This window comes from Nannospalax galili, unplaced genomic scaffold (genome assembly GCF_000622305.1).
Source record: "Nannospalax galili isolate Female #2095 unplaced genomic scaffold, S.galili_v1.0 scaffold8068, whole genome shotgun sequence".
Classification (NCBI taxonomy): domain Eukaryota; kingdom Metazoa; phylum Chordata; class Mammalia; order Rodentia; family Spalacidae; genus Nannospalax; species Nannospalax galili.
In genome coordinates this window covers 4,551-10,266 of record NW_008357396.1, presented here as the reverse complement: position 1 = coordinate 10,266, position 5,716 = coordinate 4,551, and the positions used below count along the sequence as shown (strand labels likewise).

Genomic DNA, 5,716 nt, shown 5'->3' with positions numbered 1-5,716 from the left:
TCCACCCAGTCCAGCTCGCTGTGGACAGGGAGCTGAGCTGCGGGTCGCTGGGTGGAGACCTGGAATGCCACCCAATACAATCCCGCAACCCCCTGTGGACTGACTTGGATCGGTTAGCCTGACCTGACTCACATCTTGCTGTACCCTAAAGCAGGACGTGGATGCAAGTACCTAAGAATTGAAAGAAAATGGCATTTCCTTGAAGCAAACAGAAAGGTTCCATCGAGATTTGAACTCGGATCACTGGATTCAGAGTCCAGAGTGCTCACCATTACACCATGGAACCCATAGCTGGCAGCTTTCCTTAAGATCCTCTGTGATGTACAAGAAAATAACTTACCAGACACCTTTTCTATTGACTTACATACTGCATTTCATTGGCTTTGGGAAGAGCCCTTCCAATTGCCCAATTGCCACACTTTCCTGACCTCCTGTGGAATTTCTCCAAGCAGTGGTTTGTGTATTTTCTCTTCTTGCCCTTCCCATTTTCCCCTTTGCCCAGGAACACCAAGAGCAGGATTTTGAACTTCCTGCCTTCCTTGGTTACCAGTATCCACCGTGGCCCACCTCTACTTTTTATAGTATATAAAAGTGGGGTTGGGGTGGGCTTTCCGTATAGGGGAAACTCATGCTTTTCTTCATATGTATGAAGATATTTAAACCTTCATACACACACACACACACACACACACACACACACACACACACACACACACACCCCTATAGCAGTGTTGGGGGAATTAGGGAAAATTCCACTTAAATTCTGCCTAAAAATCAAAAGCCTTAGGAACAAATAAAAATTACAAGCAATGAGAATAGGGAAGGGAGAAAGGAGGAGTCCAAGAGTCTAAGAACATGCAAGAGATAGCTGATGGACATTCTTCCTGAGTAGAGAATGTCTTTCCCCCATTTATGCTCAGATGAGACTGTACTTTCCCTGCCAAGCAAAGGGTGCTTAAGCACACGAGGATGTCTATGAATCCAGGCAAAGGGAGACAGGCAGCCAACACTGCATCTTCCTCCTCTTCCAGTTTGTGCAACTTTTAATTTGACTTCCCAGGCTTAGGATTCACCTCATTCTTGGTTATTGCCAGTAAAATCTTCCTTAGTGAAAGACTACACTGTCTCATTCATTCATAAGATCTGACACTATGATCTTGATAAGGACAATGTAGCAAAAGTGTACATTATCTTTAAGTATTCAAAAGAACTCCTGTCTGTAGCCAACATAAAGGTCACTTTTATTTTCTATGTATGAGTGTATTGCCTTCATGTAAGTGGATCCATGTCAGGCAGTACCTGTGGAGGTCAGAAGAGGGCGTCGGATCCCCTGGAATTGAAGTTACAGGCAGTTGCTAGACACCATGTAGATGCTGAAATTTGAACCCAGGTCTTCTGCAAGAACAGTGTTCTTAACTGCTGAATCATCTCTCCAGCCCCATAAAGGGCACTTTGTTAGAACACAGGGAGCTAGATTTTCTATTTTCAGCTTAGGCATTAATCAAAGGTATGAAGTACACAAACCTTTTTTTAACCTGTTAGTTCTCTTCAGTGAATGAAAACCAGCTTACTTTCAATTTTTGTTTTGAAGATTAGAGGTTTAGAAAATTTAAATACAAGAAAGTCACTGAAAGAAGGGAGGCAAATTAGGTTTCTAGAAAACTTCAAACTGTGATATTCTTGGGGTCACTATTGTCAACCAATCACAATGTGCTCAATTTCTGCACACCCTAGTTCCTATTTTCTGGCAAGATGATTTTCTTTTCTAAAAAAAATTAAAAATGAAAATAAACCTGAACAGAAGATAGAGTTTAGGACATAACTACCTGAACTAAAGATGCTCTCCCCCAATGCTGAGATTGAACCCAGAGTCTTGCACATACTGCCTAGTACTTTACCACTAAGTTACATCTCAACCCTGGGTTTTCTTGCCAGACTGATACTATGTAGCCCAGGTTGGCCTTAAATGCCAGGAATTAATTAATTTTCAGTGCTGAGGATTGAACACAGGGCTTTGGGCATGCTAGGCATGGGTTTCCATCACTGAGCTACATCCCTGGCTTTTTAAAATGTAAACAGGCCCAGTGTGATGATTCAGTAGGTAAAGGCACTTGCCACCAAGTTTGATGACTTGAATTTGATCCCCAGGACCTATAATGGTAGAAGAGAACTTACTCAAATTGTCTTCATATCTCCATAGGCGTGTCATGGCCTGTGTGGATGTGTGTGAATACACATACACTAAGATGTAAAAAAACAATTTAAAATATACACTCTTGAACACATATCCTCAGTGGAGGTAAAAACTGGTTCATGGGAGTCAAAAGCATCTATTTTGTATGAAGCATAAAAATATGTAATCCAAGGGGCTAGAGAGATGGCTCAGCAATTAAGAGCACATACTGCTCTTCCAGAGGACCCAAGTAATTCAGCTCTTCTGGCCTCTGAGAGCACATGCACTCATGTGCACATACCTTCACACACACACACACACACACACACAAACAAACAACACAAGCACATTCATGCACACACAACACAGTAAAAGATAATTTTTAAAATGCGGGAGGCCTTCATAACACCCTTCCTTGAAGGAGGCCTGAATGAAACCTTATCTTCATTAATAAGCAGAGTAATTAACAGGAGGCAGAGGCAGGTGGATCTCTGAATTCAAGGCCAGACTGGTCTACAGACCGTCTTCAAAAGACATAAATAAATAAAAAACAAAAAACAGGATGTCTGTAACAGATATACAGAAGGCAGAGGCAGGTGGATCTCTGTGAATTCAAGGCCAGACTGGTCTACAGACCCTGTCTTCAAAAGACATAAATAAATAAAAAACAAAAAACAAGATGTCTGTAACAGATATACATTGACTATGTGGTATTAAAATGGAAAAGGGTGAATAGGAAAAAAGAAATCTACAAAGGTGCTTTTGGGAGGTGATCAAACAAAACCCTGCTGTAGAGTCTTTTTGAGACAGGGTCTCCCTGCAGCCCCAACTGGCCTGGAACTCACCACGTAGACCAGGCTGGCCTTGAACTGACAGAGATCCGCCTGCCTCTGTAAAAAGAAATCTACAAAGGTGCTTTTGGGAGGTGATCAAACAAAACCCTGCTACAGAGTCTTTTTGAGACAGGGTCTCCCTGTAGCCCCAACTGGCCTGGAACTCACCACATAGACCAGGCTGGCCTTGAACTCACAGAGATCCGCCTACCTCTGTCTCCCGAGTGCTGGGATTAAAGGCGTGCACCACCACGCCTGGCAGTCCTGCATGAGTGCTGGTATTAAAGGTGTACGCCACCATGACCCAGCCTTGTTTTATTTTTTATGTATATGAATATTCTGCTTACATGTAAGTTACTAAGCTTGTGCAGTGCTTATCGAGGCTGGGATTAAAGGCGTGCACCACCACGCCTGGCAGTGCTGCTGACTCTTGAGAATTGAGAACACTAACACAACTCCACTTGACTGATAATTCAAAATTCCTGGATAAAAGAGAAAAATCATGTATTTAATTTCTTACCAATATACTTGTTTGGCCTGTGTTTCTCCTAGACAAGGTCATTAAAACGAAAACAAAACAGTTGGATTAACTAAAGAAAAAAAAGGGCTTGTAAATTATAAATTTATAACAGAGTACAAACAAGAAAGTAAATTTATTTAAATTACTAAAATAGCTTTTAAAGTCATTTACACATTACCTGCTACAGTTATTTTTCCTGAAATAGAAGTCATATATTACTTTAAAATCATTTAGGTCAGTGGAACATTTAATAAAACACTTCTCCATATGTGTAAAAAAAATAAGCCTTTTCAAAAACCTTTAATAATTCTTTATAAATCAGATGGTCTGACCTCTGATGGGAATTATAATAAAGGGTACAAATATTGATAGTCCTAGTAGAAATTAGATCACTTTCTTACCCACTGTGAGACCCTCAGAGGGTACATGAAGCAATGGCTGGCTCTAGTACTCCATAGAATTTTCATTTAGATCCCTATGAATAATTAAAAACCAAAACCAAACCCTAGTGGATCTAGAATTCTAAGAGTTGAAGACAACAAAGCAGCTAATATATGAGAAAGCTCAGTTACAGATGCAAAGGTACAACTAAAATACAGCAGTAAAGAAATACACCCACCATTCTTCATCCTCTTCATCCGTGAAAGGTGCACTACCTTTTGGCTTGAGGCACTCTCCATCAGGTGCAAAGTAAATCTTTGTATCTGCTATCGAGTGCTATTCAAGGACTCAACTACAAGTGGGCAAACAGAAAACAGAGTCCTCAATAGCCCAAGCAGAGCTGGTTAACAAATGGTTTACCAATTTCTCAAACTGTCTTTTGTTGTATGTATATGGTTTTTGGGGACAGGGTTTCACTCTGTAGTCCAGACAGTCTGGCTTGAAACTCTATGTAGCCCAAGCTGGCCTTGAACTCACAGCAATCCTCCTGCTTCAGTCTCCTGAGTGCTGGGATTACAGGTAGGAGACACCTGGCTTTGAAGTTATATTTCTACAATAGGGGGAATGTAGCTCAGTGACAGAAGGCTTGACCAGCATGCATGACGTCCTAGGTTCACTCCCCAGTAATGGCAAGAAAAGAATAAAAAGTCCTACAATTAACAAGTTGAGGGTACATTGGAAACTATTTATTTAAAACAAAAACTTCAGGTTATGTGCAAAGAAACTGCTTTGAATTTACACATTCTTAAGACCCTTAAGAGTCAAATGAGAAAATATTTTAAACTGTGTAACAGATAGGCTTTTAAAATTTTAAAAATTCTTGGGAGAACCAAGGAATTTGTTTTCATCTTGGGGGGTGGGGAGGAGGAGAGGCTTGAGAAAGGATCTTGTTATTTATAGTCCAAGCTGGTTTTGAATTCAAGATCCTACTGCCTCAGCTTCCTGAGTGATGGAATTACAAGGTGTGCATGATACTAGGAATTGAACCCAGGACACTGGGTTCAAGATAGGCAAATGCTCTACCACTGAGCTACATCCTCAAAACAAGAATTTAAGTAAGGAATTTTTTACTTATCTATTTTATTTATTTATTTATTTATTTATTTATTTATTTTATTTTATTTGTGTATGTGTGTGTTTGTGCCGCTGGGTTCATATGAAGGTCAGTGGACAACTTGCAGGAGTAGGTTCTCTCTTTCACCATGTGAGTTCCCAGGGGTGGAACTCGGGACATAAGATTCAGTGGCAAGGCCCATTATCAGACGAGCTGTTTTGCTGGTCCTTTTACCAATTTTAACTATCATTCTATTTTATCTCTCTGTGTATCTATCTATCAGTCTATCTGTCTATCTATCTACTGACAGGGTCTTATGTTGCCCAGGCTAGCCTCAAACTCACTATGCAACCAAGGCTGGCCTTGAACTCCTGATCCTCCTGACTCTACCCCCCCACACCCCCCAAGTGCTGGGACTAAGTGTGCATCACCATGCCCAGCTCTCATTTAGAAGAGTTCTTTTTCCCTTTCCTTTCCCATTTTCCCCTTTTCCTTTCCCATTCCGCAGATTTCTTTTTTACCTCCCTAAACCTCCTCTCCTATTTCTAACAACAACAAAAAAATTAAATCTAAACCCCACACTGAGATGACCCTTTTATGTCTTTTGCTCCTCAAGGTAGAAGCTAAGGAACTCACACATAAATGGTATCAAAGGAAAAGGGATGGGAAAACCCATGGTTCAGGAATATTCGGGC

General features: G+C 40.8%; 1 non-coding gene across 1 annotated transcript; it reads right to left on the bottom strand.

The window, feature by feature from the left end:
- Window positions 1-214: 214 nt before the first annotated feature.
- Window positions 215-286, bottom strand: Trnaq-cug. The gene has a single exon. It is a non-coding gene; the product is annotated as a tRNA-Gln (tRNA).
- Between the last annotated feature and the right edge of the window lie 5,430 nt (window positions 287-5,716).